General features: G+C 37.3%; 1 pseudogene; it reads left to right on the top strand.

Moving 5' to 3' along the window:
- The first annotated feature begins 3,077 nt into the window (after nucleotides 1-3,077).
- Nucleotides 3,078-3,996, top strand: LOC119540786 (annotated as a pseudogene).
- Nucleotides 3,997-12,626: the final 8,630 nt, after the last annotated feature.

Raw genomic sequence — 12,626 nt, 5'->3', positions numbered from 1 at the left:
TATGATAAGAGAAATACATCTCATTGTTGCTAAACTTTGTATTTATTTAATTTTTGAGGTTGAAAATTTTTTTTAACTCTTTTGGACCATATGTATTACTATTTCAGTAAAGTGTATTTTGTAATCCTTTGCATATTTGTATTGTCAGGGAAATGTAATCCTTATTTATTTGAAAAAGCTTATTTATTGGAAAAGCTCTTTAATCACTAAAAATATGTGCCCTGTTTTCCACATTTGTCATACACATACACACACACACACACACACACACACACACACACACACACATCTTGCTTCTGAAAGTTCATGCTCAGTCATGAGTTTCAAATAACATTAAATTAGGGAAAACATGTTGTAAGCTTTAATGTCTTGCATCAGTAAGTGTGATTAATGTTTATGCTAAGACGATGCACCATTCTTAGAGGAATCTCAATTTCACTGATTTTCAGAGATGATGTTATTATTTTGGAGGTAGTTGGGGCTCAATTTTACCTTCTCCAAAAGATAATCAGTGTGGTTTCAATTTTTGTTTGAATATAATTTGAAGAACTTTGGTCAATCAAATTCCATGCATTTACTTAATATTTACTGCATTCTAGTAACTTTACCAATCCAGACTGAAAATAAAAGTCACAAAACAAGTTACAAAGATAAAAATAATGTACTCTTTTGTGTTATCCTTTAGAAGACTGTATTAAAATAGAAAAAAATTAGGCTTTAAAATTCTTCCCTCATAAAACTGACTAAATTTAATTTAATTCAAGGTTAAAAGGGCATTGGAAAGCTGTTCATATTCGCATTATGTTGCCAAATTTGACATTTTTGCTCCACCAAACACCGGGAATATTTTAACATAGGAATAAAATGTCAATTTTTGAGAATAAGAACAGCTATGAACCTAGATAGAACCGAGAAAGAACCCAAGAATTCTGATTATGAAGAATCTGATGTTATTTCATGATTTCCCCTATTCTCCAATGCAGCTCCAGTTAAATTACCCAAAGGAGCCGTAGTCCCTGTAATTTCAACAAGAAAAACATGTTGATGCAACTTCCAGGCACCAACTTTGATAGTAAGAAATTAGTCCTTCAGTTTTTCTATCTGGACAATAAGGGCTCCCATGTAAGCACTGGTTATCTTCTGGGGTCAGGAGGAAGTCCTTGGCTTGGGGCATTGGTTGCCAGTCTCCTGAAAGCCTCCTGAAGTCTGGGTATTTGTCCCAAATGGCAGGTAGACAGAGATGGTGTGCTAATGCTATTTTCTATTACTATTGCCTCCTCTCTCCATAGATTAAATACACTATGGCATCTGTACAATTTTGTACTTCCTATGAAGTATTGCTATGCCATTATTCTATCATCTTGATCAAATTGTAAGAAAAAGGAATCACATGGCATTTAAAACTCTTTCATCTTCAAGAAGAAACTAGAATCTTATCATGGAAGAGAGTTTGAGGCTTGATTGCCAAATGTCTTCACAAGTTGAGATCTTTGTAATGACTTCTATTAATTTCTAGTGCATTAACCTTTTACAACCTTTTTGTTACTTTCTGCCAATACTAACTGCACAATCTTCCATAAAATCCCAGATAACAAATCCAAATCAGAAGAAAAAAGTTAGTATGTGTTCTCCCTAAGCCCTTTGTGAAAGTTGAAAACAGGTAGGCCCAAATGACTGGAGACAATAGAGAAAATTTTCTTTCTTTTACTTTAGTATACTGTATTTGGCTGTGGAACATGAATTTAGTACAAGAACTTCAAATCTGAGATGTTTTCATCACAGATAAAGAAGATTTTTTTATTTGAAAACCATAATAAAATCATAATATAAATCATATTCTACCTTTATTTTTTTCTCAGCTTATTAGTCAAAGATACTATTATTATCATTAGAAGCAGCCTCAAATCCTCTATATCTCTTAGAAGTCTAGGTATTTTGTAACATCCATTTAACAATGTTTGTCTTGTTATCTATTCTTAAGTTACCAAAGAATCAACAGGATCAAGGGTTTGACTACCTGCTCGTTGGCTATTTTTACGTGTTTCCCTTTCTTTGTTATTTCATTATTATTCTAGTATCTTTTATTCCAATTCTAAGTCTTTCTTTTATGAATTCAGCCATATTGGGGCCAATCTTTGTTATTTTATTTTTAAAACTAATCTTTACTCACCATATTCTTCTTCCCTCTCTGCTCATTCACTGCTCTTCTGCAAACTAATCATATTGTTTTGATGTTTTTAAAAGACAAATGAACATAAAATATATTAATGTGGTCATTTTATTACTGGACTGAATATCTTTGTCTCTGGCAAGGTAGGCTAAAGAATTTTATTACTTACAACGAAATGAACGGTAGATATCTGAGTTGACAGCATTTCATGGAAAAAAAGAACTGAGATATTGAGTTGATACCATAATAACCCAAGTAAAAAATGACATTGACACTCTGAAGTAGATGCATACTTATGCCACATTCATAAGAATATAATAGTCCAGTTCATGGTAAGCTGTAGTTTCCCCATACCTTGTGTTTTTCAAATCCTATCTTGAGTAATGAGTTCAGTGCCAGTTGTCACATTTTCAGAAAGTCATGGTTAACATTGAGGGTATGTGGAAGATAGCTGTTAGTGATGATACACCTGGTAACCTTGTTATATGAAGAAAAATTGAAGGAAATTGAATGTCTTGACCTAAAGAAAATTGAATTGAAATGTGGTAATTGTCTTTAAATATTTTAGTGTAAGTCATATGAAGAGGGATTAGATGTGATGTATATTCAATAAAGTTAAAATACTTATGAATTACAGGGAGAAATTTTCTACTTAATAAAAAGATGAACATTATAAGTCACGATTTTCCAACAATGAAATAGTTTGCATTAAGCAGTATGGGGATGTTTGAGCAAATGATGAGCAGTTTATGTAGCTGGGACAGAAGATCTCCTGCTATTGGATGGATTCTTGGAATTGTTTGCTTATAAGTTCCCTAAAAATCTTTATTTTCAATGGCTTTCAGAAAATATAGAATAGTCTTCATTTTGTTCTTTGGAGATATACAGATGATGTGAAAGGAAGGCAATGGAAAAATACAATGACAGCTCAGAGTATGGTTTTATCTTGGTGGGCTTCTTTGATCATCCCAAGCTGCAGATTGTCCTCTTTGTAGTAAATTTTACTCTGTATTTGGTAGCTGTGTTGGGAAATTCAACCATAATCCTTGTGTTATATTAGACCCTTGACTTCTTACCCCAATATACTTCTTTTTGGAAAATCTTTCCTTTCTGGATCTCTGCTTCAGTACCAGTTGTATCCCACAGATGCTAGTAAACATCTGGGGCCCTGATAAGACTATCAGCTATGCTGGTTGTGTTGTCCAACTTTTTTCTTTCCTTTCTTTTAGGGGAATTGAGTGCATCCTTTTGGTTATCAAGGCATAGGACCACTATGCTGCAGTCTGTAAACCCTTGCACTATATGGTCATAATGCACCCCCAGCTATGTTTACAACTGGTGGTTGTCACCTGGAGGAGTAGACTGGTTAATGCCATTGTCATGACCCCACTAACAATGACTGTCTCCAGATGTTGACGGCACTGAGTTAACCATTTCCTCTGTGAAATGCCAGCACTGATCAAGATGGCATGTAGTGGATGCTCATGCAGTGGAAATGCTGGCCTTTACCTTTGCCATTCTCATTGTCCTACTGCCCCTCACTCTTATGGCTACATCGCTGCAGCAGTGCTAAGGATCAAGTCAGCTGCTGGGCAACAGAAAGCCTTCAATACCTGTAGCTCCCACCTCACAATAGTCTCCCTGTTCTATGGAGCATCATTTACATGTTTATGCAGCCAGGAAACAGCTCTTCCCAAGACCAAGGCAAGTTTCTCACCCTCTTCTACAACCTGGTGGTGACTCCCACGTTAAATCCACTCATCTACACCTTAAGGAATAAGGAGGTGAAAGGGGCACTGAAGAAGATTTTGGAGTGGCAACAATAAACAGGAGAGTTGTGATATGCTATGAAGGTTTTAGGTAATATATATCATTTTCAAACCCTACCATTTGTTTTGTGCTTATAATAAATCCAGCCAATGTATCAAACATTCTTGGGTTTTTAAAGTATGGATAAATACACTGAAGTATATTTAAATAGAAGAATTACATTCAGAGTCAACATGAATCAATCATAGCTGTACAGAATATGAATGAATCTTAGCAGAATAATATTTGGTAAAAAGAATTAAGTCCCAGAGGAAGGAATTGTCTCATGTGTTAAAGATGAATGAAGAAATTGGGAAGAATAACCAATTCAAAAAAAGAGACAGAAAAGCACAAATTAATATGAAGTAAAAGAATGTTGAAATGAAAGTGCAAATGGAGGCAAAACTACCTTCTTCCACTGTGGGGCAGTCAATCCAACATCTATCTAATAGAACAGAATTTGTATGTCACAGACAGGAATTCCTTTGCACTGCTATCAGTTATGTACAATTTAAGAAGTTGTAAAATACCTGTCACAGAATGAGAATCAGATAACCTAGAGGGGTGTCCTCTAGATTTTAGACAATGCATCATTTTTGACTGAAGCACAGATTTTCCCTACAAATAAACCATATGTCTTATTTGTTATAAAACCAAGTATATCATCTCAAGCATCTTTATAAAAGGATTTTCTTTAATAATTAATTTATTTGTAATTGTAAAATATACGTAACAAAATCATTATAACCATTTTAAGTGGGCAATTTTTGATCATTACATACATTGGCAAAACTGTCTAACTTCACCACTATTGCCAGACTATTTTTATCATCCCAAACAAAAACTCATACTCATTCAGCAGTATTTGCCCATTTCCCTCTCCCCACACCCCTGGTAACTACTATTCTACTTTCTGTTACTATGAATTTGCTTATTCTAAAGTTACATAAGAGCAATTATTTAATAATTTGTCCTTTTATGCCTGGCTTATTTCACTCAACATGATGTCTCCCAGGTTCATCCAGCACTTCACTTCTTTTTATAGCTGAATAATATCCCATTGTATGGATATACTAACACTTGGGTTGCTTCCACCTTTGGGCTATTGCGAATAATGCTGCAATGAACATTGGTGTACTATTATCTGTCTGAGTCCCTACTTTCAGTTATTTTGGGTATATAACTAGGAGTGAGATTGCCAGGTCATATGATAATTCTATGTCTAACTTTCTGAGGGACTGCAAAACTGTTTTCCACAGTGGCTATACTATTTTACATTCTCATTTACAGTATAAGAGGGTTCATATTTCTCCACATCCTTACCAACATATATTATTTTGTTTTTGTTTTGCTTTTTTTAAATAATAGCCATTCTGGTGAGTATGAAGTGGTATCTCATTGTAGTTTTAATTTGCATTTCTTTAATGGTCAATGATATTGTGCATCTTTTCATATCCTTATTGGCCATTTGAATATCTTCTTTGGAGAAATGTCTATTCCAATTGTTGGCCCATTTTTAAATTCAGTTGTCTTTTTGTTGTTGAGTTATAGGAGTATTTTATATATTCTCGATATTAAACCCTTATCAGATATTCAGTTTCCAGATATTTTGTCCCATTCTATAGGTTGTCTTTTCACTTTCTTGATAATGTGCTTTAATTCACAAAAGTTTTTAATTTTGATTAAATATTTTTTATCTATTTTTGTTGTTGCTTGTGCTTTGGGTATAAAATCTAAAAATCTATTACAAATACCCTTTTACTGCCTTTTTTTGTATTTAGTTGCTTTTTTGTAGTGTACCATTTTGACCCCCTTTTCCTTTCTTTTTCTCTATGTTTTTTAGTTACTTATATATTTTCCATATATAGGATCATGTCATCTACAAATAGGGAAAGCTTTACTTCTTCTTTTCCAATTTAGTTGCCTTTCTTTATTTTTTCCTTGCCTAATTGCTCTGGCTACAACTTCCAGTACACTATTGAATAAAAGTGGTGACAATAGGCATCTTTGTCTTGTTCCTGATCTTAGAGGGAAAGTTTTCCATCTTTCTCCATTAAGTATAACATTAGATGTGGGTTTTTCATACATGCTTTTTATCAGTGTTCTAGCCTGCAGGGGCTGGTCCAGCAGAGAGATCAAAGAAAACAGGAGCAGAGCAAGACATAAAGTTTATTATAGGAACTTACTTACAAGAGTGAAGCAAGAAGTCAGTCAAGTTGCTCTGACACTGGCCGGTTCAGAGCTCAGAGTGAAAGCACTCCAGAGTTAAGCAGGAGTCAGTGGGCCAGTTATAGGGGCCCGAAACAAAGACATTCCAGCAGGTATGAGATAATAGGGTTTTGTGACATTTAGACTAGCTAATGCTAGAAGGGAGAGGCAATCTTGGTTCTGGGAACTGGTGGACCTTGGAAAAGTTCAGTTAATACAGGAGGGAGAAGTGACTCTCTGCACATTCCCTCCCTCTGAGGGAGGCCTGTTTCATTTTGATTAACTGCTCTGGGCCATGTAGGCTGCTATGTGCTTAAGTTTCACAGAATTTTAGGGAAAGGTCCAGGCCCTGGGCTCCCACAATCCACCCCTACTCAGCAATTTGCATTGACCACAGGTGAGACTTGCATCCACAGTTCACATTAACAATACAATAGGCAACAGAGCATAAGTAAACAAGTACATAAAGAAAGTAATCCTATTAGTAAGTGGTGCAGTGGTCAAGTTAAAAGAATTAAACCATTTTGACAGAAGATCATTAGACAAATGTTCAATATTTTGTATATGATTTAAAGCTTGTGTGATGTTATGTGAATTATTAGGCACAAGTGCCCCCTTGAGTGGCAGTGAGAATATTTAGCAAGACTACTTTTTTAGGTTGTATGCTTTCTTCATTTTTATAAGGTGAAAGGACAAATTCTTTGCAACTGTTTGGAATAAAAAGATATCCTTTAGGGTGTGACCTTGAGAAAGCAAAATGTTAGAAGTTGTCAGGTTTGAAACAATATTTGGTTTTTTATTTAACTAAAGTTAAGGAAAAGACTTAGCTAAACAACGAAGGACATGATAAAGTCAACATAAAGTATGAAGAATTATTCTGATAAAACACAGACTTTCTGCTTTTTACATTGATTATTCAAAAAAAAAAAACTGTTATAACCTTTTACTAAAAACAGACCAATAATTTAAGGAAACTTTGCTACTTCAGTAGAAAGAAAAATAATTGTAGTTTACATCAATATATTACTTGATATTAAGGCTTAAAAAATTTTGTAGATAGACTCATTAAAACTTACCCAACTTTGACCACAGAAATAAATTTCCTTTTCTGCCAACATTTGTCTACTTTATCTATTCAGGTTTTGTCCTACATTTTTTTTCTTGTGCTGTAACAATTAGTCATTTAGGACAAAATTACTATTTTTTTCCTTTAATAAAAACACATTATATCTTTCATAGTTAAGTTACCAAAGTAATTCTGGAAACTGCTTTCAAGCAAACATCTTACAACATACAATTACCATGAAAATCAAACTTGTTAGAATAATGCTAAATACTTAAAACACTTCAGTCAATGCATTAATGAAACAGTAATATATAATTTTTAACAAGTATTAAACTGGATAGCCAAGTGGTTTAACAATATACAAGCTAAGTTTCCATTTGTAGAAAGAAGAGTTTCAGGTGAGAGAGTGCCATGAGGGAGTTTTAAATACCATTATTTTCTCTCCCTGCAGTTGCATGGAACCCTCTGTGACCTACAGTCCTTTTGAGCATAATGAGTGTCCACAAAGTCATGCATATAGTTTCCTGGAGTATGGGGGGTTCCAGGTTGGTGAAACAAATAACCTTTGGCATTTTATGTATAAACTGCAGCCTAGTGTTTACATTTGTGTGACCCCAATACCCTATGGGCTTAGGATTACCAACCAGTGCAGCTGCATCAGCCAGGACCATATACAACTGATTTTATTTTCCTCAATTTCTGATGCTTTTGGCTCAGGCAAGAGCAAATTACCATCATTATCTTGTTGTGGCTGTAGTTTTGCTGGTCCTTTTATCTGTATTTGCAGGGCTTGCATGAGTCCCACAGTTACCTTCTTAATGGGAGGAGGAGCAGTGGCCTGGGGCCTTTGAGTTGGAGCTGGTTAAACCTGGATATAGTCACTGGGTCCATTGCTGCAAAGACTGGTTATTTTTTAATTGTTCCTTTAAAAGTCTGTTCATTCTTTCAATTAACCCTGCTGCCATGGGGTTGTGAGGCAGGCAAAATGTCTGTAAGACATCATGTTTAGTAGCCCAGGTTTGGGTCAACTGTCTGGTAAAGGGGGTCCCCCATCACTGTCCACATGTGTAGGGACTCTGAAAAAGGCACTTAATTTCTTTAGGCTATGTATAGTAGCTCTCTGGTTAGCTTTCTTCATGGGAAGATCAGTAACAGTCCAGTGGCCATATCTACGTCATGAAGGTATACTTTGCCCCCTTCAGATAAGGGAAGGGGCCCAATATAATCTACCTGCCACCAGGTGACTGGGGTCTGCTCATGGCTGATGTGGCCAAGTTGAAAAGGGAACATTCTTGGTTGTCTCAGTGAGCAGGAGGGGCAGGTTTCCACAATGTTTTTTAGCTGTTGTCTTGTGATGGGCAATTGGAATTGCTGCACCAGTATCCATAGGGTTTGATATACTTGGTGTTCTGTTTCTCTGTGTAACCACTCAGCAGCCTCATGTGATGTTGTCTCTAGGCTACGAACTTTTGCCTGAGCATCTACTTCAATATTGCCTGGTAAAGAGTCAGTGTTGTGGGCTGAGATGTGGAAAATGGTTATCTTATGCTTGTGGCAGGCTGTCTAGAGATGTCTTCCCACATTTCTTTCCCCCACAAGGGTCAGCCAATGATGGTCCATTGTTCCTGTTTCCATGCGGTCATCCATACTGCTCTTAATCCAGCCCAATGTCTACTTTGCATAGTCCCAGTTTCCCATCATATAGTGTCAGTTCTAGGCTGCACAGCTACTGCCCTCCAGGTGGCAGGCTGCCCAGTTGCTGATCCATCAGCATACCAGGTAGAATCAGGTATACTGCCACATCCATCATTGGTGGGCACAGAGATAGCCACCTCAGGAGGATCAGCAGGGAGGGGCAACTTCTGATCTTCCACATAGGAAACTAGTCCTAAAATATTGTGCATCTCTGCACTTAAAGGGCTGCTGTTAAAAACACTGCATTGAGTACCCCCAATGCAGAGGGGGAGAAATGTAGACGTGTTGGACTTTCCCACCTGGGCTATTGCTTATAACTGTGCCTAGGAGGTACCCCCCCCACACACCCAAGAGGCTCTTTGTTTCTCAGATGTGGCCTCTCTCACTAAGCCCACTCAGCAGGGGAACTCACGGCTCTACCCCTATGTGGGACATGACTCCCAGGGGTGTGAATCCCCCTGGCAACATGGGAAATGACTCCTGGAGATGAGCCTGGACCCAGCACTGTAGGACTGAGAATCTTCTTGATGAAAAGGGAGAAGAGAGATGAAACAAAATTAGGTTCCAGGGGCTGAGAGATTTCAAATGGAGTCGAGAGGTCACTCTGGAGGGTATTCTTATGTGTTATATAGATATCACCTTTTTAGTCTTTAGTGTGTTAGAATAGCTAGAGGAAAATACCTGAAGCTGTCAAACTGCGACCCAGTGACCTTGATTCTTGAAGATGATTGTATAACTATATAGATTGCATAGTGTGACTGTGGCTATGAAAACCTTGTGGCTCGCACTCCCTCTCTCCAGCATATGGACAGATGAATGGAAAAATGGGGGCAAAAATTTGATGAAGAATAGGGTGGGATGGAGGGGATGGAAAGAGGGGTTCTTTAATGCTTTTATTTTATTTTATTTTGCATAAGGAAAAGGTTCAAAAATTGATTCCATGAACACGCAATTGTATAATGGTGCTGTGAATAATTGACTGGGTGACTAGGGTTAATATATCTCAATTAATCTGTATTTAAAAAGTAAATGAACAATGAGGAGAGGAGGGGAATGGAATGTTTTGGATGTTCTTTTTTTATTTTAATTTTTTTTTTTTGGAGTAATGAAAATGTTCAAAGTTTGATTGTGGTGATGAAAGCACAACCACATGATGATACCGTGAACAACTAATTGTACACTTTGAATGATTATATGTTATGTGATTATATCTCAATAAAATTGCATGAGAAAACAACACTGCATTGTAGAAGGTAAGCTTTCCACTTGGTTAGAGTGCCAAGCTGAGCACTTCCTGAATGGGGTTTGGTGGTGGTGTCATGCATCCAACCCTGTATGGGGATGACTGTTTGTAGTTCCACAGGACAACTTTGGGTTAGTCCTTCAACTTGTAGTACAGCATTAAAGGCAGCACATAGTTGCTTCTCTAAGGGGCTATATCAGAGTTTGATCCCATTCCAAAGTTAAGACCAAAAACCCCCATTAAGCCTTGAGCTTGTGAGATAGCTTGCTTAGCTTTTTCAAATTCTGCCTGCTGTAGAAAATCTCATTCCCATGCCTTTCCTTTTCTAACCAGGATGTACAAAGGTTTTAGAATCTGTGCTAAATGGGGTGTAAACAGTCTCCAATAACATAATAAACCAAGAAAAGTTATTAGGTGTTTAAGAGTATGTGGTGTGGGATAACTTTGCACTATATTAACAACAGCTAAAGGAATGGCTTTAGTCTTATCTGACCAGAAAACACCCAAGAATTTGACAGAGTATCCAGGCCCTTTCAATTTGTTCAGATTCACTGCCTACCCCCAGCTTTCAAGGTGGGCCACTACCACCTTAGTGGTGGTTTCCAGTTCTGTAACAGAGTTACTGGCTAGCATAACATTTTCAATATAATGCAAAAGGGTGACCTCTGCTGGAGGTTTTCCCATTTTTAAATCTTGAGCTACTAAACCGTGGCAAATAGTGGGACTATGAAGGTATCCTTGTGGAAGCACAGCAAATGTCCATTGTTGTCTTCCCCACATGAAGATGAATGCAGGCTGGCTGGAGGGATCTAAAAAAATACTAAAGAAAGCATTAGCAAGGTCTAATACAAAGTGAAATTGACTTAATTGATCCTGACCTTACTTATGTCTTGCAACAAGGTAGCTATATTTGGCACAGCTGCAAACAAAGGAGGAGTGACTCTTTATAATCAATAGTCATTCACAAGGTACCATCAGATTTTTTTCACTGGCCAGGTGGTGCTACTAAATGTACTGTGAGTGGGTATTTTAATGCCCATTCTTTCTAATTTTCAAGGGTGGCAGTTATTTTTGATGGCCCCCTGATAGTTTATACTGACATATTGCCACTGTATGTCTGGGGGAAGGCACCCTTTGATCAGAAGCTGCTGCTAGGGTGGTGGTGGCTGCTGTGTCATTTTCCCCTGCTTGGGGATCAGAGTGTTGAATTTGCTCTGTTTTAACTTTCTGTTGGACCAGAGGATGAACATGCTTACTTTCCTCAGTTTCAATTTCCCAGTCAGACTGGGGCTTATCATCTGATGAGAAATTAACGGGGTCCCACACTTTGGAGTCTCAGTCAGGGGAAGTTAGGATATGCTTAATTTGCCCTTTGGGCAGTTTCCACCTTCTTACTCTAGCATACTAGCATGCCAATATTTTTAAACTTTCTTTTAATGCATCCTTTAATTCTGCTTGGGCTAGCCAGGTGTCTCTTTCTGACTAATTCTTCCAAGTGGCAGACTGCCACATCAGCCATTAAGGCTTTTTTATAGCTGCACACACAGCCTCCAAGAGTGGCCAGAATTTATTCTGTATAAACTACATGTTAGTCCTCAATACCGTATCTTTTTTTTTCTTTTTTGATTTCAGTTGTTTGATGTGTTTTTGTATGCAAACAGCAAATAAACTTTGATTAAAAAAAAAAAAAAAAAAAAAAAAAAGTAGCCAGGCTACTGTTGTTGCAGCCTGGCAACTATCATTTTCCTTATGAAATCCTAATACTCTTGCAGTCTGTTGCTAGAAAAAGTAAAAAAGAACTCCCAAAATATCCCATGCCCCTTCTCCCCCTATTATTCATTCAATTTTTTGTCCCCATTTTTCTACTCATGTGTCCATACACTGGGTAAAGGGAGTGTGAGCCACAAGGCTTTCACAATCACACAGTTACACCATATAAGCTATATAGTTATATGATCATCTTCAAGAATCAGGGTCACTGGATTGCAGTTCACCAGTTTCAGATATTTCCTTCTAGCTGTTCTAATAAAGTAAAAACTAAAAAGGGATATCTATATAATGCATAAGATTTACCTGCAGAATGACTTCATTTGAAATCTCTCAGCCACTGATACTTTATTTTGCTTCATTTCTCTTCCCACTTTTGGAGTCTTTCTCAATTGTATGATGTTGGGTATGGGCTCAACTCTGGGAGTCACATCCCTTGTTGCCTGGGAGATTTACATCCCTGGGAGTCATGTCCCACATAGCGGGGAGGGCAGTGAGTTTACATGCTGAGTCGGCATGGAGAGAGAGGCCACAACTGAGTAACAAAAGAGGTTTTCTGGGGGTGACTCCTAGGCACAACTATAAGTAGGCTTAGCCTCTCCTTTGCAGTAACAAGCTCCATAAGGGAAACCCCAAGATTGAGGGTTCAGCCTACTAAACTGGTAGTC

The sequence above is a fragment of the Choloepus didactylus genome, chromosome 7, assembly GCF_015220235.1.
Source record: "Choloepus didactylus isolate mChoDid1 chromosome 7, mChoDid1.pri, whole genome shotgun sequence".
NCBI lineage: Eukaryota > Metazoa > Chordata > Mammalia > Pilosa > Megalonychidae > Choloepus > Choloepus didactylus.
The sequence above is the reverse complement of the archived record's forward strand: the minus strand, read 5'-3'. Positions and strand labels throughout refer to the sequence as shown.